At 37.0% G+C, this 15,195-nt stretch overlaps 1 long non-coding RNA gene across 1 annotated transcript; it reads left to right on the top strand.

Annotated features, from left to right (window-relative positions):
• The first annotated feature begins 12,725 nt into the window (after positions 1 to 12,725).
• LOC149515838 (uncharacterized) lies at positions 12,726 to 14,874 on the top strand. Its single transcript, XR_016326053.1, has 2 exons — positions 12,726 to 14,314; positions 14,608 to 14,874. It is a non-coding gene; the product is annotated as an uncharacterized LOC149515838 (long non-coding RNA).
• The last annotated feature ends 321 nt before the right edge of the window (positions 14,875 to 15,195 follow it).

The following is a 15,195-nucleotide window of genomic DNA, read 5'->3' as shown; positions in this document are numbered from 1 at the left end:
CTCTCAACAGAGGCTCCACAACTTTAAAAATCTCATTTGTTTTCAAATTTGAGTTTTCATCCTTGAACAAGTAAATTCCTCTCTTTTGAATTCCTTTGTTTGATCATTATCTTTACCAAAATCTTGTTTTTTTCATTAAGAAAAGGAAAATTTCTATCTTTGCTACAACTTCTCATGGATGTATGTATTGAGTGCTCATGATGCAATGCATGTAATGCAATCAAAATCGTTCATTGTAGTAAAAAGGTTCTCAAAATCTCTCACTTTCAGCTTCTTTTATCCAAATTCTTATATGACCAATCTGTCTTCAACATCTGACCATAATATTTTTTTTCTTCAAAAGTCTGCAACCTCAATGTCTTGTCATGCTTTTCTCATCCTTTTTCATTTGCCTTTGTCAACGTTAAAAGTAATGCTGAGATCTTTCATGTTTGTTTTTCTTTTCATCATTTTAAGTTCAAGACAAATAAAATGCAATCACACATTTCTCTGATGGATAAAAAATATCAAATAAGGATAAAGGAAAGGATAGGCATTATTTCAAATGAAGGATAATGTATTTCTTATGGCTGATAACAAGTGTATGTCAAAGTGTTTGAATTGAAATAAAGGTGTTAAAAGAATGATCACAAGATAATCATGAACAAAATATTCTCAGATTCTTTCTCTAAAACTAAATCAGATGACTTCCTTGATTATTCAGAGTTCATCAAACTACACTTGCCCCTGCATTGTGAGATCTTTTCTTGATGATGCTTTTACTTCACATCTAAGCCGCCTTTTCAGGTTTTCAACTTAGATAAGTCATCATTTTTTTCTTTTTTTCTTTTTTTCTTTTTTTTTAAGCAAAATATTTCTTCACAACATCTGAATTTATTGGGGCAGGCAAATCACCTCCGTCCATTTCTGTCAAAATCAATGCCCCGCCAGAAAAAGCCTTTTTCACCACATACGGGCCTTCCCAATTTGGTGTCCATTTCCCCCGATTATCATGTTGATTTGGAAGGAATCTTTTTAGCACTAAGTCTCCTTCCCTAAAGCAACGGGGATGAGTTTTCTTGTCATGTGCTCTCATCATCCTCTTTTGATATAATTGACCATGACAAAGTGCTGACAGTCTTTTCTCTTCGATAAGGTTTAACTGCTCGTAGCGATTTCGGACCCATTCTGCTTCCCTAACTCCACTTCCATCAGGACTCTCAGTGAGGGAATTTCCACTTCGACTGGTAGCACAGCTTCCATACCATATACCAAAGAGAACGGTGTGGCTCCAGTAGACGTTCTGACTGATGTTCTATAAGCATGCAAGGCAAAAGATAACTTCTCATGCCAATCTTTGTAAGTTTCAGTCATTTTCTCCAGGATTCTCTTGATATTCTTATTCGCAGCCTCCACTGCCCCATTCATTTTTGGACGATATGGTGTCGAATTACGATGGCGGATCTTGAACTGAGTGCATACTTCATTCATCATTTTGTTGTTCAAGTTTTTGGCATTATCAGAAATAATTGTCTTCGGAAGCCCATATCTACATATTATCTCTCTTTTCATGAACTTACATACCACAGATCGGGTCACGCTAGCATATGATGCAGCCTCTACCCATTTGGTGAAGTAATCAATCATCACAAAAATGAATCTATGCCCATTCGAAGCTTTTGGAGTGATGGGACCAATGACATCCATGCCCCACATTGAGAATGGCCAGGGAGGAGCTAAAACATGTAATGTTGATGGTGGAGCATGAATCTTGTCAGCATAAATCTGACATTTATGACATCTCCTAGCATAATCAATACAGTCACTCTCCATTGTCAACCAATAATAGCCAACCCTCATAATTTGTCTAGCCATCATATGACCATTTGCATGTGCCCCACAAACTCCATCATGCACTTCTTCAATAATCTTCTTTGCTTCAGCTGCATTTACACATCTTAAGAGCACTTGATCTCGACCTCTTTTGTAAAGGATATCTCCGTCAATGAAGAAATTCATAGCCAATCTTCTAATAGTCCTCTTATCATTTTCAGTTGCATATTCTGGGTATTGCTGGCTTTTAATGTATTGCATGATATCATGATACCATGGCTTTCCATCAATTTCTTTTTCAACACTTGAGCAATGTGCTGGTACATCTTTCACATCCAGCTTAATGGGTTGGATTTCAGTATTTGCATCTATTTTGATCATTGCAGCTAGAGTAGCCAGTGCATCAGCAATTTGGTTTTCCTCTCTAGGTAGATGCTCAAACTGAACTTCTTTAAATTGCTTGATCAACTCAGAGATGTATTTATGGTATCGAATCAACTTAGAGTCTCTTGTTTCCCATTCACCTCGTAACTGATAGATGACTAAAGCTGAATCTCCAAACACATTTAACACTTTGATCTTCTTTTCAATTGCTGCTTGTAAACCCATAACACAGGCCTCATATTCAGCCACATTGTTTGTGCAATTAAAATTCAATCTGGCTGTGATGGGGTAATAGTGTCCATCAGGAGATATCAAAATTACCCCAATACCATGACCCAAAGCATTAGCAGCTCCATCAAAATACATCCTCCATGATTTTTCAACAGGTTTATTTTCTTCAATGGCCATCACATCCTCATCAGGAAAATCTAATTTCATTGGCTCATAATCTTCGACTGCACGATCAGCAAGGAATTCAGCTATTGCACTCCCTTTAATAGCTTTTTGAGTCACGTAAATGATATCATATTCTGAAAGCATAACCTGCCACCGTGCTATTCTTCCTGTCAATGAGGGCTTTTCGAAGATATACTTAATAGGATCCAGCTTTGCTATGAGCCAAGTAGTGTGATAAAGCATGTATTGTCTAAGCCTTCGAGCTGTCCAGGTTAATGCACAACACATCTTCTCTAATGGTGAATACTTTGACTCATAATCAGTGAACTTCTTGCTCAAGTAGTAAATTGCTCGTTCTTTCTTATCAGTTTCATCTCTTTGCCCCAGCACACATCCCATTGAATTTTCATGCACTGTCAAGTACAAAATCAAAGGTTTTCCTGGCATTGGTGGCACCAACACAGGTGGATTTGACAAGTATTCTTTGATCTTATCAAAAGCTTATTGGCATTCATCATTCCATTCTCCAGGATCATGTTTTCTGAGAAGCTTGAAAATAAGATCACACTTATAAGTGAGTTGAGAGATGAAGCGAGCAATATAATTTAATCTCCCTAAGAAACCTCGCACTTCTTTTGAGGTATGAGGAGGAGATAAGTTTTGAATGGCTTGTATCTTATCTGGATCAACTTCAATTCTTTTTTCATTGACTACAAAGCCCAATAGTTTTCCTGATTTGGCTCCAAATGTACATTTGGCAGGATTCAACTTCAACTGAAATCTTCTCAACCTGTCGAACAACTTTTTGAGACTGACTATATGATCATTTCCTTCACGAGATTTTGCAATCATATCATCTACATACACTTCTATCTCTTTATGCATCATGTCATGAAAAAGAGTCACCATTGCTCTTTGATAAGTAGCACCAGCATTTTTCAACCTAAAAGGCATGACTTTGTAACAGAATGTTCCTCACATGGTCACAAATGTAGTTTTTTCCATATCATCTCGAGCCATCTTGATCTGATTATAACCTGAGAAACCATCCATAAAGGAAAATGTAGAGTGCCTAGCAGTATTATCCACTAGAGTATCGATGTGAGGTAAAAGAAAGTTATCCTTAGGGCTTGCTCTATTCAAATCTCGATAATCAACACACATTCTCACTTTTCCATCTTTCTTAGGAACTGGCACTATGTTGGCTACCCATTCAGGATATTTTGCCACTTTTAAAAATCCAGCATCGAATTGTTTCTTCACTTCCTTTTTAATTTTCAGCAGCATCTCTGGTTTCATGCGCCTTAGCTTTTGCTGCATCGGCTTACATCCTGGTTTTAAAGGTAACTTGTGCTCTACAATATCAGTGCTGAGTCCTGGCATATCCTGGTAAGTCCATGCAAACACATCTACATATTCTCTTAGCAACTCTTCTAGCTTCTGTCTTTCAGTTGGTAAAAGAGATGTACTAACTTTGACCTCTCTTTTATTCTCACCATCTCTCAAATTTACTGATTCAGTAATTTCTTGGTGGGGTTCAATTGGTTTATCTTCATGTTCTATTAATTTTAACAAATCAAGAGGCAGTGTATAGTTATCTGAATCTTCCTCACTATCAAGTTCATCAACATGAATTAAATTTTCAAAATCAAATCCGAGATTAATGCCATGATTATCCTCATGTTCATTGTTTGAGACCCTGCAAAAGGGTAATATGGAGAGAATATTGGAACACAAAAATGGAATGGCAAGAAAATGTAGGAAAGAAAGGGATGAAAGGTAAAACGAAGATAAAAATGACAGAAAAAATACGGATGCATCTTCTAAGTCTTTTATTAAAATGACAAACATAAACACACCATAAAAGATCTCCTAATACTCGTAGAAAGTAATTAGAGATTTTAAGTTTCACATTACTTTTCCAAAGTTTTAAAGGCAACAGGTAGCTCTGTAACTTTCCAATTATCCAACTCAAAATCTGAAGGACAAGGGTACACGAATAGCTCTTCACTTCGACTCTTCTTTTCTCCATCATCCACCATTTGAATGGCCAGCTCTGAAAATTTTTCCATGAATCCTGCACTTGGGGCTCTTGGTAAATCTGAATAAATGTATCCTCCCGAGTGAAAAGAATCATAAAGGTAAAGAATGACTATCGGCTCTGACTCCAGCTCATATCCCTTAAGATTAGCTATCCTCTTATCTCTTTTCTCATTCATCATTCTTACTCTGTCCCCTCTTGTTGGCTTATATCCCAAGCCAAACCTGTCTCTCTTTTCATATATGGTCGATGGCTTCGTAATTCCTTGCAGGTTCTTCCCAAGTCCGACTTCAGGTCGCCATCCCATCTTGGTAAGCTGTTTGACTACCATTTTAGTAGTCGCAGATAAGTGTGGTGAATATAATTTAGATCCTTCAGCTATATATGTTGCATTGACAATCTCGAAAGATCTATAAGAACATTCTAAAGCTTCATCTGCTGATTCCACATAAGGAGTATTTATCGGTTGAGTTACCAATAAATCTTCTTCTCCTGCCACACATGTTAGCTTCCCTTCAACAATAAATTTAACTTTTTGATGTAATGAGGATGGGATAGCACCTGCCATATGGATCCACGGTCTACCCAATAAACAACTATATGAATGAGAGATGTCCATAACTTGAAATTTCACGTTGAAAGTACATGGGCCAATCTGTAATGGCACTTCTATATCTCCCAACACTTCTCTTCTGGTTCCATCAAAGGCTCTCACTATCATATGACTAGGTTTCATATAAGATCCATCAACAGGAAGTTTTGCCAGAGTAGTCGCAGGTATAACATTGATGGATGAGCCATTATCAATCAAAACTTTAGCCATTATATGACTTTTACATTTCACAGTAATGTGAAGAGCCCTGGTACTTCCTCTACCGTCAGGAGGAATCTCTTCATCACTGAAAGAGATATAGTTTGAAATCGTCAGATTGCCAACAAGCTGTTCCACATATTCAACAGAAGCATTGTGAGACACATATGCTTGATTTAACACTTTCAGCAAAGCATTACGGTGTGACTCTGAACTGAGCAATAATGACAATAGCGAAATTCTAGCTGGCATCTTGTTAAGCTGTTCTACCACGCTATACTCGCTATGTTTTATTAACTTTAAAAATTCACCTGCTTCACTTTCAGATACTGACTTCTGCCATTCTTTTTCTAGGGTTGTGTCAAGATCACTATGACTTTCATTTTCTTCTCCTACCTTGGCTTTTTCTTTTCTAGCTTTTTCTAGAGCTTCTGGGGTATAACACCTCCCACTTCGAGTTATGCCTCCTACACCCGTTATGTTGGCAGTATCTGGGTTGACTACGACATCATAATCGTACTTTCAAGGTACTGCTTTATCATTCTGATATGGAAAAGGGCCAGAAACTTTAATTGTCACCACTGGTCGAGAGACAGGTTTTTCTAGCTTCGATGTTGGCTTTTCATCATAATAGATAGTTACTGGTCTACGTCCAAACTTATACTTTGAATCAATGGTAAAACTTTATTCGACCTTGGTAAAACTTTATTCGACCTTCATCCATCAATTTTTGCACTTCTTGACGGAATTGGTGACAGTTTTCAATAGAATGCCCCAGAGCACCTCTGTGATAATGGCAGCTTTCAATTGAGTTAACCGTTTCAGAGTAATTTTGAGGTTCTATCGACTTCAGCATGTCAGCTTTGACCAAGGTTTCAAACACTTTAGCCATATGAGTTTTGACCTCTTCTATTCTTCTTTTCACGTAACTTGTTTGCCCATCAATCAAAGCATTTATTGATGGTCTGGTATGATTTGGTAGAGGGTTTCCATTGACATTTGGAGTCCCTTGTTGGCTGGTATCAAAATTTAATACTCCTTCATTGATTAACCCCTGCACTTTATGCTTCAAAGCAATACAATGCTCAGTGGAATGACCTGGATTCCCATAATGATAATCACAATGTGCATTGGGGTCATACCATTTGGGAAACGGAGGTTTCAAAGGTTCAATAATAACAGGAGCAAGCAGATGTTTTTCAACAAGTCGAGGATACAAATCTGTGTACGTCATGGGAATTGGGTCAAAATGAGGTCTTTCTCGATTGTTATTATTCTGTGAGTTTCTTTGATTGCTGTTTGGGTAGGTTGGTCGAGTAAATGGTCGAGCTGGAGGTGCTGGGGTGTAATTGGATGGTTGAGGGCTAAAACTTGATCTGGGTAACGATTGTTGGGGGGCTCGGTAATGGTATGGTTGTTGAGAGATTTGGTTTATGGTAGAGTAGTAATGGGGGTGTGGGTTATATGAAACAAAAGAATGGTGTGGGGGATTTGTGTGAGTGACAACATGTGCCTCCTGCTCTTTCTTCCTTAATGTAGCTATCTTCTTTTCAGACCCTTCAATTTTACCACTTTTGATAGCATTTTCTATCATCTCCCCTGAAATTACCATGTCAGAGAAGTTTTTCGTGGCATTTCCCATCAATCTGTCATAATACAGGGCCTTCAGTGTATTGACGAATAGCACGGTTATCTCTTTTTCAGTCAATGGTGGTTGTACTTGGGCTGCTGCATCTCTCCATCGATGTGCGTATTCTTTGAAGGTTTCCGTCAACTTTTTCTCCATATTTTGTGATGACAGTCTATCAGGGGCTGTATCCAAGACGTGCTTATACTGAGCAAGAAAAACTTTGGCCAAGTTTTTCCATGAACTGATCTTATTTCGATCTAATTGCACGTACCATTTAGCTGCTGAACCAGTCAAACTATCCTGAAAACAGTGTATCAATAGTTTGTCATTATGGGTATAACCCGTCATCTTTCTACAAAACATGGTGATATGAGCAGATGGACACTTTGTCCCATCGTATTTTTCAAAATCTGGGGTCTTAAATTTTGGTGGGATAACCAAGTCAGGCACTAGGCTAAGCTCGTTGGCGTCAATAACCCCATAAGTGTCATTACCTTCAACCGCTTTAAGCCTCTCTTCAAGCTGGTCATATTTATCTTGAATTTTTGAATTTATAACAGGTTCTGACATTTCGTGAGACTTCTCTTGCTCAACAGGGTCGTCAAGATTTGGTACCATGATGGGATCGACTGGGATGGGTCTCGAATTGGCATTCAAGTGGGTCGGCTACTGATTTGCAGAATGATTGACATAGGGGTACGGCTGCGCACTTGGTGGTGGTATGTGTATACCCCGAGGAACTTGAATCTGAACTTGAGGTGGAGTGAATCCCGGAGGGTATAATGGCTCTTCCACATTAACCTCATCTCCTGTCCTAGATACACCAGCGACTCCTTTTCCTTTCATTGATCCAATCAACAGTTGTCTTAATTCAGCCATTTGTGCTTCAATTCTTTGTTGTATTTCTATCACTCTTTCTTGTATCTCCTCTTGTACCCTTTCGACCCTTTCAAACCTAGCTGTATTCTCTTCTGCCATGGCTCGAGTCTGGGAACGAGTATTATATCTATGTGAAATTGACGGGTTGTGGTTCCTTGGCTTTGCTATCCTTGAACCTTAGTTTATCAACCACGAATTAGATCGCATGATATAATGTCGTTGATATTATTGTTAGTATAAAAATGCATGCATGAAATGAATGAAATGCAAATTAGGGTATTATCTTGGATCGATCGAAACAAAAAGAAACTTTCATTAACCATGGGAGTCTTTACACATCATCCAATCATTCTTGCATTAAAGCCATAAAAACATTTGATTTGAGCATATTGCTCCCTAGCTTCATGAAAAAAGTGCAATAATCTTTGACTGTGGCCTTGGGTTGGTACAATCTCTCGTTTCAGTGCTTTCGCCTTTTCAACCATGTTGCCTGCTTTTTGAACAGCCTTGTAGATTTGAGCAGTCAGGTGTTCGATGTATTGCTGCCTCCCTAAACTTTCTGCTCTCCACATCTCTCGAGCATCTACCTCCATATTACAAGTGCGAGCCCAATAATCTTCTCTATCTTGCCATTCAGTCAAAATCTCATTTATGTGCCTCTGATTGCTTGTCAATTGAAGCTCCAAACTCATTAATTCATGCTCTAAGGCTTTTTTCTTGCTTTGCAAATCGGAGTTCTTGCTTTGTTCCCTCATTAGCTCAGCTTTTAGCTTTTCACTTTCTCTTTGGTGCCTTGTTACCTTTTCAGAGGCCCCTGAAAGTTTTTCTTTCCATTCATGTTGCTCTTTGGTGAGTGTGAAGATCATTTCTTTGTTCTCTCGAGCTCTGTTCTTCTAATATTCCACCATGTCTCGTAGTTCTTCCACATCCTTCTTGGATCCCTTCAAAGGTCTACTATCCAACCTTAATTTCTTATTTTCTTGATGCAAATCTTGCAGATCCTCTTTCAATACTTTTCGTTCTTTAGTCAACTTCTGTACTGCATCATTTTTCATCATCAAATCATATCTTAATTGGTTAACTTGATCCATCATAGCCACCTTTTCTTTCTTTAACCTTTTCTTTTCAATCCCAAACTCTCGTTGGGCGATCTCAAGAGTCGACAATACCGATACTGAAATAGGAGCCGACAACTTCTCTGAAACATCAGCTGGTAGAGGCCTAATTTCGTTAACTCTTTTCATCCTCCACACAAGGTAACCTTCAGCAACATTATCAGCGAGTCTAGCTGGGCTCATTCGGTTGACCTACTTCCATGCTTTGATGATTTCACGAACACTTTTCATATAACCGGGTGTTCCATATTCAAACTCGAGTGAACCAAGCCTATGAGTCATAGGGATGAACTGTCGTGAATCATATTATCTTTGAACCATAAGGGGCGCGTAACTCACTGCCCCCCATATTCCTAATAGAGGTACCCATGACTCGTCTCCACAACTATATAAGATAGCCATCGGAAGCATCAATGGTGCCCTCCATGTTACATCTTCGCTAGTGAGCTTTAAAAAGAATGCCAACCACTGACTTTTTGTCCAATCTTTTCTCCATTCTTTAGTCATAAACTCCCTGATAGGACTGAAATGTACGGAGAATGGTCGAAATGATGTCTTTTCTTTTCCCCAAAATGGCTTCTGAGCCAGATAAATAGTAACTGAGCACACCCCATAAATCGTCCTTCACCCTTTCTTCGACAAAAATTAAGTGATCTAATAGTTTCTGCCAAAATAGTTGGTGAAGGGTTTATACCTTTATCTAATTGCTCAAAGAAATCAACCACTGATGCTTCTATATGTCCTAAAACCTTAGGGAATATCATCAATCCATAGATGGCCAAAGCAAACACATCCGACCCCTGATCGGTATCAATATACTTTCTTATGTACTCGAGCAGAAAAGCTGATGGAATAATGTCAACCCTATTTTTTTCTTTCTTGTGCTTGTCTATCTCTTCAACCTCCACTTGCATGATCTTGGCTAATTTTTTTCTATATCCAGTGGTCTTATGCTCTTTCCAATAGATCTTGTCTTGATTGGTAGACTCTATCTGGAGTAAAGAAGAATATTCTTCGATCGTGGGAGCCAAGTCTTCTTGGTTGAATACAAAGCATCGATAAGATGGATCCCAGAACTGTATTGCGGCTCTCATTAGCTGTTCATCAACCTTCACAGACATAAGCAGTGCCACATCCCCGTATTTCTTGGAAAAAGATTCTTTTTTCTCTATTCTTCACTGTTTCCAAATGGCTTCCAATTCTGATATATTATTCTGACTGAGATCCACATGCACTGACTGTAGTAGCACCGATATGTGACCCTCTACTAAGCAATCTCCTTCTTTTCTTTGAATACCTTCTGAATGGCTCTTGACTTCTAAGTAGCTCTTACACACAGATGACATCCTTTAGGTTTTTTGAAAGTTTTTTTTTTTTAGATTGGTCCAAAACAATACCCTTTTAAAAATGGTACCTATATGATGCATGCAACAAAATTGAAGACAATAAAACAAATCAATAATGTAAATAAAACAAATAAATAAAACTGAGTAAATGAATGAACAAGCATAACAGAATATACATAGTGTCCTAATTTAGGTAATCTTTTCACAAAAGGGACAGTATGGCTCTATCCTAAAGTTGGACTTTACGGCTCATTATATGCTGGGTTAAGATTTGCATGTCTAAAGGTTCCCAGACTATTCCTCACATCATCGTCCATTATAGACTAGTAAGGCTCCCCGATCCTCACCCATTACAGGCTACTAACGGAACGGGTTCAATCTGAGTGAAAGTGTTTCGCTAGCAAATGCGGAGGTTATCACCTCACGAGAGCGTAGCTACTTCACTTCCTCCTAAAAAGACGGAGCCCGGGTATAGAGCTCATGTATGCAAGTGAATATGCAAAATGTGTGCAAGGTAATAAATCAAAAACCAAAATCAAAATGAAGTAATAACTAGCACATAATTTATTTCATTTATTAACATGACTGTTTTCAAAAAAAAAAAATTAAAATAAAAGAAATTAAATTAAATATCAAATAAAATCAATTAAATCCAACCATTGTCAATAGCGCATAATTAAAATTTTGGCCTGACTCTCAAATAAGTCCCCAGCGGAGTCGCCAAGCTGTCGTAACAGTTTTGAGACCGCCAGACGTAAAAACGAGTTGTTTTAAAATTGAGAAAAATAAAAAAAGAGGGAGTCGCCACCAATCTTTATTAGGGTGTGATTGGCCACCCAAAAGTTTATCTTTTTAATAAAACTATAAAAACGGGTTGTTTAAAGTTTATCAAAAAGATATATTTCGGTCTACGAAAAATCAGGTTGGGTCCGGGAGTCGGTTACGCGTGGGGAAGGATTAGCACCCCCACAACGTCCATAAATTGGTACCATTCAACTATGCGCTATTTTCAATGTCGGATAAAAATGGTTTTAATTTGAAATTTAACATTAATTTCCTTTATTTAAAAAAAATATTCTTTTTTTTTGCTAAAATTTTTTATTTAGGAATATTGAGAAAATCTTTAAGTTAAAGAATTATTTTAAAATTCTCCAACATCTAGGCAGAATTTAAAGTAACTCTTTTCGCTTAAAATTTAACACAACAATCCTTAAAATGAAATAACACTCTTTACAGAAAATTATTGGTGACTCTCCAACATCTAGGCAGAGTACCATGAGTAAATTAAAGAGAGAATAATGCAGACAATTATTGATGATAATACGATAACGTATGTATGCTAATGAATGTCATGTAAAATGAGATGCAATTTAAGAGTTGGATTCTTAAATATAATGAGACCACCCCGACTCTCCAACATCTAGGCAGAACTTAGGTACGACTGTTTATATTTAAGATCCCAATTTTATTATACTTTTTTTTATTAATTTTATTATTAATAAAATGCAATTTAAGAGTTGGATTCTTAAATATAATGAGACCACCTCGACTCTCCAACATCTAGGCAGAGCTTAGGTGCGACTGTTTATATTTAAAATCTCAATTTTATTATACTTTTTATTTATTAATCTTATTATTAATATGAATTATGAACTCGTGTGAAAAGACTTAATGAAGTAAAATTTCCTAAATACCCCATCATCTAGGCGGCATTCGGGAACAAATTGCTTCCAATAGAATTTTCACACGTGTCCTTAGGATTTTTCGGACTTTGGACTTCAAGGATTTTGGATTTCGAGCGGTTTTGAATTTAATGGATTTTGAATTTTTAAGGGTTTTAGAAACCTAGGATTAAGAAATAGCGCTTAAGGTTTCATTTTTTTAAGAAAATACGAACATCTCTAAAAATCCCCAACATCTAGGCGAATTTTTGAAGCAAGTTCGATTTTAATAATTTTTAAAAATTAATTAAAAATTTCTTATGTTTATTTATTATTAACAATAATTCCCCAACATCTAGGCAGAATTATTGTTCTAGAAAAATATTTTTATTCCCTCCAACATCTAGGCAGGAAAAATTATTATTATTATTTTAAAGCATTTTAATATATTTTAATTATTATTTGTTTTTAATTTTATTATTATTAAAACGATTAAACAATTATTCTAACAAATTTATAAATTTATCATGCAAAAATATAAAAATATATTTAAAATAACAAAAAATAATAATAATAATAATAAAAAAAATTAGAAAAAAAAATTTTTTTTACCTAAACCGGACCGGTCAACGGTCCGGTCAACGCTGGTCCGGGCGGTCTGACCGGTTCGGCGGTTGGATCGGCGGTTCGGGCTATCTGACCGGTTCGGCGGTCGGATCGGCGGTCCGGGCGATCTGACCGGTTCATTCCGGTCCACTGCGGTTCGTATGAACCGGTTCAAGGCTGGCTGGAACGGGTCATTGGGTCGGGTTGCGCGGATCTCGGGTCGGGTTCGGGTCAACGCGCGGATCCTTCTTTGGTTAAAACGGCGTCGTTTTGGGTTTTATTGAAACGACGTCGTTTTGGCCAATGATAATTTATATAAAAGTCAAAATTATTTTTTTTTCGTCATTTTTTTCGATCTTCAGAAAAAAAAAAGAAGCCCTTTTTTTTTTCTTCTCTCTTCTTCTTCAACCGCACGCCGGCCGGCAGTCGGTACCGCCGTCGTTCGCCATCGCCGGTCGTCGTCTCCGATGGTCGGAAAAACCCCAAAATTCTCCCACGAACTCTTCTCGACCCCCTGAGCACAGATCTGACCTCCTTTTCACCGAAAACGGCCTTGATTCGCGTAGATCGGGTTTTGAAGTTTTCGGTTTTTCTTCTCTCTTTCTTTTTCGGTGAAACTGATGATTTCTTGGCTTTTGCAGGTGGCTCGGCGCTGAGGTTCCTCGCCTACGGCGAGGACTGTGTTATTTTTTTGGTTTTTGTTTTCGTTTCTGTAGATTTTTTTTTTTTTTTTGGCCGTTCTTTTTTGGTCCGCCCCCTCTTTTCCCTCTGGTTTGCAAGCTCTATTTATAGAGCTTGTTTGAGATTCAAATTTCAGATTTTCTGGGATTCGAAAATCATACCTACCGTCCGTGATTGGTGGCTTGTCAGAAGGCCGGTTGGGTAGTTGGTCGGACCAGTTCGGCGCCGTACCAACCCCTTGACTTTTATCTTATTTTCATTTTTTTTTGTTTGTTTTGCTTGTTTTTGTTTTTTTGTTTGTTTTGTTAAATATTATTATTAAAAATCAAACGGTAGACCCGGACAAAACCGGTGTCTACAAAGATCAGTTGATCTAGACTCCATGATTTCTTAAGACTTGGTTGAGTCAAAAGTAATGAAGACATTAGAGTAGGATCAAATTTAACTTCATTGCAATCCTCAACAATTTTCGCAAGCTTGACAAGCTGTTGTTTCATCTCTTGAATGTCAAGTCCAAATTATGTTCTAAAGCGCTAATTCCTAGCTCAAATTGATTCCCATGTTTTTAGCCTTTGAATAAGAATCAAAGTAAATATCTTCCTTATTATAAGATTTAACAAGAAATAAGCATTATTGCACTCTTAGAAATAAATTCTTGTATAATTTTAAAATGCACAAAACGTGTTTATGGATGCATGGATTAAATGGTGAGTGATTACATGAAATGCAAAGATACTTATACAAGATAGGGATCCTATTACTAATGAAATACAAGATGAAAATCATTGTTGAAAATTTTTTTCCGATTATGGGTTTTGAATTAGGATATAATGGATACAAATAATTCAGAAGCAACTACAAGTGGAGCGGCAACCACAGTCTCAATTGATCTGAGAGAGCAGTGGCAGTTACAGCTGCAGCCTGAGTCATGGCAACGAATTGTCACCAAGATGTATGAATTTTTTTTCCATATAATAACTTAATTTATTGTTCAAATATATTATTTGCACCAATTTTTGGGAATTTGCACTAAATCCATTGCTACTGAGTATTTGATCGGTGGAGAGTCGTGATATTTGATCTTTCCATGTTGATAAAATTTGCACTAATTTTCCATTGCTGTGATTTCTTTCTATTGAAGTCTAGAGACTAGAAAGTCCGTTGTCCTGTGCTATTACTATATTTTACATGTCTAAGTGTCCCGCTTGGGAACAGTGCCCTGAACTTCTGAATATAATGTCTTAGTTATGTAGAATGGATACACTGAAAAGGCATCTGCCATTTCACAATCAAGAAGGATTAAATGAACTCAAGATGATTGCTGTAAGGTTCGAGGAAAAGATTTATGCTATTGCAACTAGCCAGGTAATAAAAAAAAATGCTGATATTTTATAGTGTTTGGGTATCGTTCATTTTCCATGATGTATCCATATCTAACATGTATTTTACAGATTGGGTTATTAAAGTCCAATCCTCTAAATATATATATATATATAACACAAATTGAACATAGTCAAATTGAATATATCCTATTTGAAGTTCTAGACATTTACAGTAGAATTCAAGTAATATGCCATATGGACATTCTCATGCCACTTCAGGATCCATTTGAATAGGTGGTAAAATGATTTTTGGTGAGATTGAAAATAATGATGATATACTTGGTGGTGAAATTAATTATTGTAAAAATGAGATTGAGTATTATAATGATAAGATTAAAATTAAGGATGAAAATGTGTTTTAAAACAAATGAAATAATTACGGTGATATTGAATATGATAGTTGATTACGTTACCAAAGCAATCAATTGTCATAATTAAAAAATATCTTTTA

The sequence above is a fragment of the Durio zibethinus genome, chromosome 12, assembly GCF_047325235.1.
Source record: "Durio zibethinus cultivar Kanyao isolate XHJ-2024 chromosome 12, ASM4732523v1, whole genome shotgun sequence".
In the NCBI taxonomy this organism is placed as follows: Eukaryota; Viridiplantae; Streptophyta; class Magnoliopsida; order Malvales; family Malvaceae; genus Durio; species Durio zibethinus.
This window is presented reverse-complemented; position numbering and strand designations above follow the sequence as displayed.